Source organism: Miniopterus natalensis, chromosome 8 (genome assembly GCF_054644295.1).
Source record: "Miniopterus natalensis isolate mMinNat1 chromosome 8, mMinNat1.hap1, whole genome shotgun sequence".
NCBI lineage: Eukaryota > Metazoa > Chordata > Mammalia > Chiroptera > Miniopteridae > Miniopterus > Miniopterus natalensis.
Genome location: NC_142088.1, coordinates 70,720,316 through 70,733,814, shown reverse-complemented (window position 1 = coordinate 70,733,814; position 13,499 = coordinate 70,720,316). Strand labels below are relative to the sequence as shown.

At 47.4% G+C, this 13,499-nt stretch overlaps 1 pseudogene; it reads left to right on the top strand.

Annotated features, from left to right (window-relative positions):
* Positions 1-10,056: 10,056 nt before the first annotated feature.
* On the top strand, positions 10,057-10,621 carry LOC107526923 (large ribosomal subunit protein eL18 pseudogene; annotated as a pseudogene).
* The last annotated feature ends 2,878 nt before the right edge of the window (positions 10,622-13,499 follow it).

Genomic DNA, 13,499 nt, shown 5'->3' with positions numbered 1-13,499 from the left:
CCCATTTCTACTTTGTCTTAATAGTCCTGGTAACAGAATCCTACAGCCCCCTTTTCCTAGGCTGGCCCTCTTTTTTTCCCCCATTGATTTTAGAGAGAGGGAGAGAGAGAGAGAGAGAAAGAGAGAGAGGAACATGGATTTGCTGTTCCATTCCTTTATGCATCACTGGTGGATTCTTGTATGTGCCCTGACCGGGGATCAAACCCTCAACCTTGGCGTATCTGGACAATGCTCTAACCGGCTGAGCCACCCAGCCAGGCAGGCTGGGCCTCTGACGACAGAAAATGCCCTGAGCCACAAATTGTAGAACTTCATGTTGGGTATATTTTAGTGCAAGTTTTTTTAAAAAAATTTACAGTCACACTCTGGTTTGAGAAACACTATCTTAAAAAGGAATGGCTTACTCTATGGCAATCACACTGCTGATTATTGCTCTGAAAGAGAATTTTCCTTATTACAACCGGGAAAGGAAACTTTAAAAAGATTGTCACTGAAAGCAAAACACAAAGTGGTTCTCTATCTGGAGGGCCATACACTGTCACTGAGAGAAAGTGGATGGCGGCGGAAGGAAGTGCAAAGCGTCTTGGGAGAGCAGAGGGAAGCCAGAGGGCAATTATGGCAGAACAGGGGTTGTTAAAGGCTGTTAGCCTGGGAGACAAGAACAGCTCGACCTGAAGGTGTTTTTTAGAACTCAGAAAAAAGCAAAGGGGCGGAATCCAGAGCCGCCTCCCATCAGCCGTGTTCACTCCAACTTGTGTGAGGTGATTTCCATGTGGTGAACGTTAAGCCTCTGTGATATGTACATTCATTATCTGTGTGCATTTCCTATCTTACCAGCTTGACAATATTCTTGAGGGCTGGATCCATATCTGATTTAAACCAAAGCAAGACTCTCCCTTTCATTTTGTTTTGGTGATAAATTGTGATTGTGAATTGAAAGCTATGTCAACATTACATATTTGTCAAAGATTCTTTGCAGAATACATTTTTCAGATAGAACCTGAGGGGAAAAGATGGAAAAATGGCCAAGGGAGGCCTGTCAGAAGGAACTGGCAGAGGGAGTGAAGTTAGGGCCGGAGGCTGCTCCGAAGGCTGGGTCTAGGCACAGGAAGCCTGTGTGATTTGGAGAAGTGAGTGAAAGGCCGAGGTCGGGGGAGCACGGGCAGGCTAAATAGCCATCTCAGATGGCGAATAAAGAAAAATTGAATTTATTTAAGGAAAGGGGATGGAGGATTGGGAGATCCAAAGGGAGGGTACACAGAGCGGAGTCAAAGGGTCTTGGGTCCATGACAGCAGCAAAAATATACTCAGAACAGTGGATCAAGAAAGGGCACAGAGAGGCAACAGGAGAGCCCAGGCTGGGCTGCTCTGGCTCACTGGGAAGCCAGAGAGAGAAGGGGCCTTGGGGACAGGTTCAGGGCGTAAGCCCTGGACGAGCTGCTGCCGCCCATTGCTCCCCTGGTTGCAAACCTTGTGGGGTCCCTTAGAGCGTGCACTGGGTCCTTCATCCTGAGTGTATTTATCTCTCTTGCAGGTGGGAATCTGAGGGGAGGTCTCAGGGGTGTCTCAATAGATTATTCATCAGCTTTCAGGTGGTTCTTTCAGGGTCGTGGTCTCCACTGAGTGGTCGGTGCCAGGGCAGGGGGTCATTAGTTAATGTAGCTGGTCCTGAGGCAGCCAAGGGGCCACTTGGCTGGTTTTGCTGCTTTTCTGGGCCTGGAGTTGAACCACAACCGAGGCCTAGTTGTTATCTTCAGGGAGGAAATGCTCAGGGGGTCTAAACCGCATGGCCAGCCCTATGCAGGGGGAGGACAGGCTACCCTGGGGCCCAGGTTCTTGTTTTCCCAGTTTTGCCCCTCTCTAGGCACCTGGGGCTTCCTGCCCTGGTGGATTTCTGTACCTGGCCCATCTTCCTTGCTCTGCTCATGTCTGTCTGACAGTAAGTGGTATAAACATTCACTTCCAGGTGCAGCGCAGAGCATTTTTTACTCGAATTTGTCAAAAACTAGACTTTCCTTGAAGTACAGGCAACAAAGAGGACTGTCAATATGAGCCTGTCATTTCCTCCCTTGTCAGGTACTTAGGAGCATCAGGAACCTGGGGGCCCATAATGCAGCCTGGCTTCTGTACCTGTTCTGAGATGTCTTAAAATCTGCTCTAACCAGTGTCCCCATAAGTGAGCTCTAGTAGCAACATCCAATGGACCTTTTCACTGCCTTAGGTCAGGGTATTGGTAAACTTCTTCTATAAAGGGCAACACAGTAAATATTCACGGCTTGTGGGCCATACAGTTTCTGTTGTAGTTACTCAACTCTGCCATTATAGCATGAAATCAGCCATAGATGATATGTAAATAAATGAGTACAGCTATGTTCCAATAAAACTTTATTTATGGGTACTGAAATTTGAATTTTATATAAATTTCAGTTATGAAATCTTTTAAAAAAATTTAAGCATTAAAAAATGTAAAAACCATTTGTGACTTGTGGGGCATACAAAAACAGGTTGTGGGCTGGATTTGGCCTGCAGCCAGTCCCTGGCCCCACTTTTAAAACTCCCCAGCTTTCCCGGCAGGGCGTGGCTCGGCGGTTGAGCGTCGACCTAGGATCCAGGCAATCAGGGTTTGATTCCCAGTCAGGGCATATGCTTGGGCTGCGGGCTTGAGGCAGCCGATCAATGACTCTCTCATCACTGATGTTTCTATCTCTCACTCTCCCTCTCCTTTCCTCTCTCTGAAATCAATAAAGATATATTTATAAAAAAATAAAAAAAATAAAACTCCCCAGCTCATCCTTCTGGGTAGCCAACATTGAGACCCCCTAGCCTACACTTTGAGTTTCTTGAACCATAGACCTAATTTATCATTGTATCTTCATTTGGAGGTAGGTGCTTGATAAAAGTTAAATGAATTTATCTTTGTGGATCCCCTTGGTCTCCTTGTTGATGGTGAATAAAGTAAGATAACTAGGGAGTGGGGCAGGTTATGGTTGCGGCTGGGATGCAGGGGAGGCAGAGGTGTTGTGGTAGGGCTTTGATGGCCACAGAGGTGTGGCACTCACCCTCCTTTCAAGACAACCTGCTGTGGGGAGGGTAGCTGGTGGACAGTCATCAGCTACTGCACTTTGGGTTCATGCTGAAGCCTTGTCCCCCCCCCCCCCCCAGCTGCTCCCAGCCGGTACTGAGCACGATGCAGCCTCTGAGCTGGGCTGTTGCTGCCTGGAGGCCCTCCCGGTGGGCAGTCTGCCCTGGGGCTCCGCTCCAGCCTGGCTGAGGCTTTCTCAGACCTGTGCTGCAGAGTGGCAGCCCCTGCCTGTCTCTGTTCATAGGTGTGAGACCTGCACGGTGGCCTGAAGGCGTCCCCAGCTCCATCTGCTCGCTCTCTCCTTTCCCCTTCCTAAGCATTTCCTTCCATAAATCTCAGAGGCCCCGGACTGATGCAAGGGACTCTCAGAAGGGACCCTTCGCGAAAAGTTGATAATTTCATTTTATGTCAAATTTAAGATTTCTTTTTTTTTCTTTTTCTTTTTTTGTTACCCTCTCCTTATTTCTCTGAGGATAGAATCAACGGGGTTGGCAAATGGCTATGCTGATTTTAATGAACTTAATGAAAGAATCACAGTCAATGTGATTCTTCCTGAGCTCTCAGTTATTCTTGGCTTGAGACTGGTGAGTCCTTAGGGAACTTTTATGTTAAACTCACAGCTCCAAGTGAAACTCATGCTCATTCCACTTCTTTGCACTAAAAGGGGTGGAGTTGCCATGTCCTCGAGGCACGTAAGGAGCCTTCTAAGGAGGCCTGGGAGCTGTGCCGAGCGGGCAATCTTAAGATGCTCCAGCTGGGATCAGTGAACAGGGATGAGAAGTGGGGTGAGCTGGGCAGAGTGGAGTGTCCCCAGCTTTTGTCTGTCTTCGTTGTCATCCTGTACAATCTATTGTACAGAGAGTAGGTACTAGATTTAAAGTCCATCTGTGGGGGGAAACGAGGGACAGAAGACAGACAAATCGCCAGAATCCCTTGCCAAGTCCCTGAGGTCTGCTAGAGTTCTGTCCCTGAAGGGGACTCATGGGGGACACCTGGCCTGAGGGAACTGGGGAGAAGGGCCATTTGGGAGAAGCGCCTCCGCACACTGGATGGAAGTGAGGCCACAGCTCAGCCCTCCCCCTCCCCAGGCACGCTCACTTAGATGCAGAGTGATGGCCTGTCTCCAGCTTCTGCTTTCCAGTGGGTGAGGGCTTCCAGCATGGCTGTTGCTGGGTTGGGCTCTGGGCTGGGTGGAGCTCGAAAGGCCATCAGTAAGGATTGTTTGAGTCAGTCTGGGGAGATGGGATCTGGCGGGGTCTGGCCTGCGGCTGCTGGGACTGACCACACCAAGGTGCGCCAGGGGTCACCAGCAGCTTCTGGCTTATGTGCTGCACATGCCTAGAAACCCCAGGAGGTGAGAGCCTCTTCTGACAGTATTAGTCAAAGTCCTTGGAAAGTGTTGATTGAGTTGGCCTGAATTTTGTGCCCAAAACTGTGTGAAAGAGACCTCACATGGAAGGGGCTTTTTAGCAAGGAAGGGGGAGTAATGTTTCTAGAAGTGTTATCGGAGAATTGCATGGGTGGAATTTCTCCGTTGCTAGTGGGAGTGGGGTTCTTATGATATCTTGAGAAAAATCATTTTCTAAGACTTGCACTGGAGAATGGGTGATTTTTATTTGTGTAGAGTTATGTCCCTTGGTTTCCAAATTCCAATTTCCCTTAAACCAGTCCTGGAAAAGGTACAGCTAGGGCTTCAGCAGAGCTAGGAGCAAAGCCAGTGTCCAAAGTTTCTGTTGCATGGTGGAGTTGAGTCCAGCACAGCATCAGGCTAATTGCAGTCCATCAGTTCATTGTGTGTTGGGTCCACATGGACACGAGCCATGTGACCAAATGCAGAGTGTGAGAGCACACTCCCTGAAACAAGAGTCCCGAGAGAGAGAGAACTCCCTTTGGGAGCTTATGTATCTCAGGTTTCTGGCCCTTGCAGTGGCCATGCCTATCCTGGCCAATGCCCTATTCCCAAGCATGACTGACAGAGACCCACCCTCCCTACATCATTTAGACTTTCCCGGGCATGTGTCTATTCTTTCTTTGTCCAGTCCTTGCCCCCAGCATCTGCAGGGAACAGACCCGGAGGGTGTTAAACTGCAGCTGTCTGGCACAGATGGCCTGCCTGTATCACCTGGCCTTCTCTTTGCTCCTTTCCTGTTAATTAATTAATAGCTAGGTCAATTACAACAGTATCAGAAGGGGCAGAGGAAATAGTTGCCACTCTTCTTCCTATGTGACAGGCAGCGGGTCAAAGACCAGGCCTGCTAATGAGATGAGAAAGCAAGCGCATTGGGGGGGTAGCTGTCCAAAGGTCGGGGAAACGGCCAGGGAAGAGAAGGCCTGTGGGAAGAGGGAGAAGAAGAGCTGATATAAAACTAAGAATAGCAAGTGCATACTGAATGCTGTATTGGGTGTGATGCTTTCGCTTACAAACCACGAAAAATCTTAACAAGTTCAAACAATAAAAGGGCGGGAAGCACAGAGGCTCCAGGCTGCTTATTTCGGCAGCGTGGCGAGTCGCCAGGACCAGGGCCTCTCCACCTTCCCACTTTGCCCTCTCACATTCTGGCCCCGGCTCAGGCTAGGCCACCTCACAGTCCCACCATGGCTACAGCAGCTAAGTGTCACCGCTGCATAACCAAATCCAGTGTGCTCCCTGCCTTGAGTCACTCCCCTTTTTAAAGTTGTGATAAAATACACCTAACATAAAATTTACCCTCTTAACCGACTCTGCAGCCCAGTGGTATTAAGTGCGTTCATATTGTTGTACAACTATCACCACCATCCATCTCCAGAACCCTTCATCCTGCAAAACTAAATGTGACGCCCATTAAACAATAGCTCTCCATTCCCGCTGTTAGAGAGCAAAATTCAACTGAGTGAATGTGAAGATCTAATTGGCTTTATTAAGATTCATGGATTGAGCAGCATCTCATCTAGCAGCTAGAAGGGCAATCTGACCAGCTATACAAAATGGGTTTTGCAGGCAGAAGGAGGGTGGGATAAGAAAGTTAAGAGAGTGGATTATCTCTGGCAAGGCCACCTTCCCTTAGGGAAGGCACAGGTCTTATCAGGCTGATGGCTTCACTAGAGCTGACCACTGAATTCCAGATTGATTGTTCTAAAATTCCATTCCTGGGAGAGGCTGAAACTGCAGTTGGGTGAGGTATTAAGCTTTGGGCTATTCACTTGGCTAAGCAAAAGTGACTCCATTTTGGCTATTGCTTTTTAACACCTCCTTTCCCCCAGCCCTGGGCAACCACCATTCTGTCTCAATAATTTCAACTACTCTAGGTACTCATATAAGTGGAATTGTGCAGTATTTGTTTTTGTTTCACCTATTTTTGTATGCTCTAGGAGTTAAGAATATTTTTACATTTGTACACGGTTATGTTTTAAATTGTTCTAAAAGTACCTACATAATATCCTCAATTTTGCCTCTTGGCTTGTAAAGCCTAACATATTTAATCTTCTTTTTACAGAAAAGCTTGCCAATCCCTGGGCTAGATCAATGGCTTGCAATTTATTCTGTGGTGCCAACCTATCTCTGGTAGAGATAAAAGGGTGATGTGTCCCCTCTCAGCCCCTACCCTGGGCTCCAGCTTTGCCCAGAGTAGCTTGTTTGCTTTGCATAGTGGCTGACTACATCAGCCCTCATTGGAACACAGTGGTCCCCGCTAAAGCTTCAGAAAGCCTCTGGGCTAGATGTTTTCTGAAGTTCCTCATGGATCCAACATCCCAGAGTCCTCCCTTTCTAGCACATTCAACTCAGAGAATTAGTCAAAGTTCATTTGAAGAGTTTTTAGTAATTGATGTTAAAAAAATTGGAAGTAATATATGAAATGGAGCAAATAGTAATTTGGCAAAAATAAGAAAAAAATCAGGATATGTCAGGACAAAATATGCTACTTTGACAAAAGAATTATTTTGAGCTGAATGCATTTGAGTTCCGGAAATCCCTTATCTACCTAAAGGCAGAGCCTCCCAAAAGAACTTAATTGCCATAAATTCCCTCCCAAGGAGCAACGCTAATCTCTTCTTAGAGAGAAGGGTCACTGCACCCAGACATTGTCACAAAACTATCATATCTCCCACCTATTCTCCTAAGGGCCCATTTATCTTTTAAAAAAGTCACCTGTGTTTCCGTAAGTGTCTTTTCTTCTCACCCCTTCTAAGAAGTCATCTGTTCCCCTGGAAGTGCTTCTCTGCCTGTCCCCATTCCCTTTTAAGATGATACTGTGGGGAGGAAAATCTCTTCCCTCTACCCTTCTAAACTGCCTGCGGGAGCCCCTGAACCTGTAGTAGGCAGTTAGGCAGGCGTGAGTAGAGTAGGAACAATAGGCCAGACCCTGAAGGTCACCAGGGCGGGAAGCCCGGGGTGCCTAGCATTGGCCAAAACTAGGGTGGGACCTCATCCCTCAGGGTGACCTTCCTCCCCTAGGATATCACTGGTTATGTGGTAGACACTTTAGAGGAGGAACAAGGGGGCCTCATATGACTCATACAAGCCCTGGCATGACTAGTCCCTTAAACATTAAGCCCTCAGGACAAGAAGGTTCTGACCCCCCCTCCTCCCAGCCCCCCAGCATAAAATAATCTTAAGAACAAAGCCCCAGGTCTGTTGACTACGGGGACAGTTGTGGTCAAACTAGAGATAACATCTAGGCCTCAGTTGTGTTTCAGCTCCAGGCCCAGCAAAGCAGCAAGGCCTGGTGAGGCAAAGCCATGGCTGACATCAGGACCAGCTTATATTAATCAAATGTGTCTGCTTTTCTCTTGTTAATCCACCTTTTGTTTTGTTAATGGTGAACAGTGCCAGATGTTAGACCTAGGTCCTTGAGTTTTGGCTAAGAAAGAAATCAGAGTCAAGACTCAAATACTAGCAACATTTTTATTTTGAAAGTCACAGGGGTAGAGCTGAGGCCTTTTTCTTGAGGGTTTTTATCTGGAGGTCCCAGGGAGGGTCTCAATAGAATATTCATCAGCTTTCCAGGTGTGTCCTTTCAGGATTGGGGTCTCCACTGATTGGTCAGCACGAGGGCTGGGGGTCATTAGTCATCACAGCTGGTCCTTATATCAGCCATGCATCACCCAAACTGGTCTTGCTGCTTTTCTGGGCCTGAAGCTGAAATACACCTGAGGCCTAGATGTTATCTTTAGGGGGTAAAGGTCAGGGGGAATCTAAATCACATGACCAGGGATATGCTAGAAGAGGAAAGGTTACCCTGGGAGCGAGGTTTTTGCTTTCCCAGTTTTGCCCCTTGCTAGGCACCCAGGGCTTTCCTTCCTGGGGACCTTCTGTACCTGGCCCATCGTCCTTGCTCTGCTCTTGTCTGACTGCCTATAACACCATCAGTATATAAACTCAAATCCCACTGCTCATTTGGGTACTCACTTCCTTCTTCCCGGTGTCTGTAATTCACAGGCCCCTGAGCACTGAACTTAAGAGGGTAAAGAAAAAGTTTCCCATCCTCATACAAAAGCAAAGAGTATGCTGAAATGTCCGTGGAGGTATTTTGAAAAATTCCCTACAACAGAAAGCATATTTTGATGAAAATCTTGAAAATTGCAAAGTATCTTTTAAAAAATATATATATCTTTATTGATTTCAGAGGGGGGGAGAGAGAGAAACATCAATGATGGGAGAGTAATCACTGATCAGCCGCCTCCTGCAAGCCCCGGACGAGGGGATGGATCCCGCAGCCCAGGCATGTGCCCTGACCGGGAATTGAACCGCCACCTCCTGGATCCTAGGTCGATGCTCAGCCACTGAGCCACGCCCGGCAGGGCACAAAGTGTCTTTAAAGAGAGCTGAGAGCTGGGCCCTGGGCTAAAGTTTTGGTGCAGACATGTACCCCTGCCCCACCGCCATGGCTGGGTGCTCCATCTGTGCGCGGTACCTGGGAAGGGCTGGCACAGCTCAGGAGAGTGGGATTCAGGTTGTGAGAGGGATTATTCTCCTCCCTGCTAGGAAGTGAAAAAAATGTCACTTTTAAAAAGAAAATAGATTTTCAGATCCCAAGTATTTCTTTTCCCTTAAGGGCAAAACTTTCACTTTGTTGAGTCTCTTTGATTTTATTTATTCATTTACTTTCCTGAAATTTCTGACTCTTTTAATAGGCTGACAAGGCCCACTGCCATTCATATTCAACTTATCTGCATAATAGTCTCATTTACAATTGACGACTGCATCAAGGGAGCTGTCCCTGGGCAGTCCTTTTGACTTCAGCCAGCAATGGAGCAGTTTGTGAGTTGCCAGGTAACGGACGATGGGAGGGACTGCCCCAGACTGTAAAACTCAGGCTTTCTAACATTTGAATGGCAGCAGTTCCACTCTTATCAGAGCAGTGGCATTATCCCAGAAGCTCCTCACAATAAACTTCTGTAGGAAATTAATTAAAGGAAGGTTTGATAGTTTTATTCCAAGGAATTCCAATGAAAGTAATTCTACATACATAATGCACAACTGGCTTTTCCACATAACTTCCCAATGAAACATTCAGACTATTTAGTACCAGTCTCATGAATCAGCAAGACCATCAGCTCCTCAGGAAGAAAGGACTGACTTTGCCAGAAGGGGAGGGAAGGAGATCGGCGTGAGGTGTTGGTCATAAGACTATTTAAATTGAAGATGAGGAAGCTTTGGGGTCACCCACGATCTTTCTTGAAGAAGGAGCACTTTTGGAAAAGAATGTGATAGGAGCTACTGTAAAAGAAAGACTATTTACTGGATACTTGTTACAATGGTAATGCAGGCTTTATTTAAAAAACTATTGCAATATGAGTCAACTCTTGCTATAGGGGACAGGGATTGAGCTCAACTCTGAATACAACAAGGACAGGTGGGATTTAGGGTCAAGGAGCAGAATGAGGGGATTGCTGGGTGGAAAATAACTAAGAGGAGACATCAAGGGTAGGAGGATCTCTGTTAAACTGGCCCAACAGGATCCTTGCTAAAGACAGGCCAAGGAGAAGGCGCCATCATGGGAGTGGACATCCACCATAACAAAGGCCAAAAGGTTCACTGCGAGGAGCCCAAGATCCAGGACATCTACCCAAGGCCGTTGATCAAGCTGTATGTGTTTCTGGCCAGATGAACCAACTCCACCTTCAACCACATGGTGCTGAAGAGGGTGTTCATGAGTCACAGCAACTAGTCACCTCTGTCCCTTTCCCGATGATCCAGAAGCTTTATCAAGCTTTCTGGCCAGGGGGGCAAAACCTCTGTGCTTGTAGGGACTATAACCAATGACGTGGTGCCTAGGAGGTGCCCAAACTGAAGGTGTGTGAACTTCGTATGAGCAGCTATACCCGGAGCCCCATCCTCAAGGACAGGGGCAAGATCCTCACCTTCGACCAGCTGGCCCTGGACTCCCGAAAGGACTGTGGTACCGCCCTGCCTTCTGGTCCTTGTAAGGGCGGAGAGGTGTACAGACATTTCAGCAAGGTCCTGGGACCCCTCATAACCACACCAAACCCTACCTACCACCCAAGGGCCGGAAGTTCAAGCCGAGAGGCCAAAGGGCCAACTGCGGCTACAAAAACTAATCCCAGATCCTACCTTATTAAAAAGATTTTGGGTGCTGGAGAAAAAAAAAAGACAGGCCAAGGACTCAGACAGGATGGCAATGAGGAACTTTATCAGATATCAAGGGTTGGATGACTTAGCAGGATTCTTGCTAAAACTGGGCTCACCAAGAAAGGGCACGAAAGCCAAGGTTGAGGTCTAGTCAAGAAGAGGGTTCAGAGGACCCTAACTAAAGTTTGGTCAAGGAAAGCCTTTGCCAGTCTTCTTGAGCAATTTTGTGATGAGCTGTAATAGAAAGTGGGCTCCAGCGGAAACGGGAAGGTTAGCGTTAGGCACTGGAAAGAATTTTCAGTGAAACTTGTTACTTGTAAGAAGACAAGAACTACTGATGACCACAGAAGCCTCACCTCCTGGGCAGACTTTCAGACTTCGATGTCTCCTCTGCCTGGGTGGATTGTTGTGGGTGACTTCACATCTCTACGAAGTCGGGCTTGGAGCCTCAGATAAGTTATTGTGTGTCTTGTCTCCTAGAAGCACTGCCCCCAGTTCTTTTGCCCATCACAGGGAAGCTGGCTGAGCTGCCAGGGTCTCTACACCAGCAGAGGTATAGAAAAGCTCCAGGGAAAAGCAGGCCCTGACCCCAGGATTTCCCAACATTAGCATTTCACAGTAGTATTCCTGCTTGTCTGGCCTGTCCCATCCTTTGGTTTTGCAAATCTCCTATGCACTGGTTCTTTGTCATTCTTCCACCTACCTAGTTCTATCTTCCTGAGTCTAGTTTATTCAGTTGGTCTCTGCTGGTCCAGTATGGGACTGCCAATACTTTTGTGAATATATGTCTGAAGCCGGCGAACTCTGAAAATCTGATGGGTTTCTTCTCAGAAGCCCACAAATGCCTGTATACTCTATTCCTACAATTCCCTTATCAACAAGGCACAAGAAGGGCATGAATTTGCCCTGATGAAATTGAATCTTTACTTGGAGAGATGCTACAGGTCACATAAAATCAAGCAGAAGGCAAGTGAACATCACATCTTTAACCTGGCTCTCTGAACCTGGCCTGAGAGCTATGGGGTTGGTGACTCTGCTATTATGTGAGGCTGCTGCCATGTATTATTAATACGTTAAGCGTCAGACTAAAAACCCGCATTGGAACTGAGCCTGGCCTGCTCCTTGAAGCCGTCTGTGTGGCCTCCAGCAGCAGAGGGGAATTGAGAGCAGCAGCAGCTCCACAGCCCGCGGAGCAGCTCTGGACTCCCTCAGCCCGCCAGCGCACAGCTTGGAGAAACATTTCACAGCCCTGACCTTCTCTCTTCCAGAACGCCCTGTCTGGAGCTTGCCTCTCTGGTTCTGGCCCCTGGCCTGCCATGGACCTTCAGGAAGATGTACTCCAGACTACACTAGTGGCTCTAAGCTTCTGATCCCTGCTGATCCCTGCCCTTTCCCTCGGGTTCCTCTGTGCCTGTTGTGTATTTCTGAAATCATGTGATGTTTGTTCATAGCTCTTTCAACCTCTGGCTTGGATTTCTCTTGGTAAAGATGAATTCTCCTTCCTGTTTGGGAATTGAATGTTCAGTGCTTTAGCCTTCCTCCCCACCCCCCTTCTTACCCCAAACCTTTCAGAGAACGGAAGATCGCTCTTTCTCTAAGAAAATGTAGGAGTGGCTCTGTGTCATTTGGCCCCCTCTGTTTCCTGCGATCTTGACTTGAGGCCACCGACGGTCTGAACGTCTGGGGAGGGGCCGACATGGTACTGGTGTTCCCTGTGCTGAGGAGGCTGGAGGGGGAGTAGCCTTGTTGTTTGTCCTGCCCTGAGCACCTGCTCATAGTACATACTTTAGTTACCAAATCTATCATTAATTGATTCTACAAATGGCTTTGATTCACTCCATTTTGTTTCCTTCTAATTTCCTTGTAAGAATACTGGCTGAATGCTTTAGTCCTTCATGAAATTGGCTTCTGACACGGCACCTCTCACTTTCTCTGGCCCCAGTACTTGGTATCTGTGTTCCTTCCAGCTTCCATCTCCCTCAGCTCCATTTGTTAGTTGAGCTTTCTTCATGGTGGCGATCGGAGGGGCATCGTTTACCCTCTCCCTCCGTTTCCAACTTCCCCACTATGACTGGAAAAGGGAGTCCCTACTGGGTGGCACAGCCATGTCTCCCATGTGATAGTATTAAACTTTCCCCATTAACAGTCGATCCATGCCCAGTGTTGGGAATGTAACACAAATATATGAAGTATCGTGATAAATGAATTGGACCTAGATGGCTACAGTGTAGAACCAACTCTTGGAGTGTTCACATAGGGCATGCGGGAGGATATGCATTTAACACATCTGTGTCACGCTTCAGTCGAGAGAGAGACACAGGTGAAGAAATGGGTTGAGCTTGGCCATGCCTGAGGAAGGCATCCTCAGAAAATACTCTCACTTATCAGCAACTTCAGAGCTAAAAAAGCAGCAGAAGCCAAGGATCTCAGATGCTAGTGCTCATTTCTTTTCAAACTAGGGTAAGAGTTCAAACATTGGTTGGTAGCTAGGAGTATGCGTATCAGCCAATACTCACAATTGGGATCCCAGAAGTCAGCCTGCACGGTAGACCTGCTGCAAATTTAGAAATGCACGGGTATGTTTGGAAAGTCCAGCAGGTCTCACTTGCACAAAAGATGGAGGGGCCTTCTGGGAAGGAACTACCCTAAGTGAGAGTGGACAAGCATCCAACTGATCTAAAGACAATGGGTTAAGGAGGGAGGGAAGGAAGATTTTTTTTGGTCAAACTTTATTGGGATATAATTTACATGTGCTACAATTCACCCATTTAAAGTGTACAATTCAATGCTTTATAGTATATTCACACATTGTTTGCGGGTAGTTTTTATCGCGCGCTCTGCTACCAG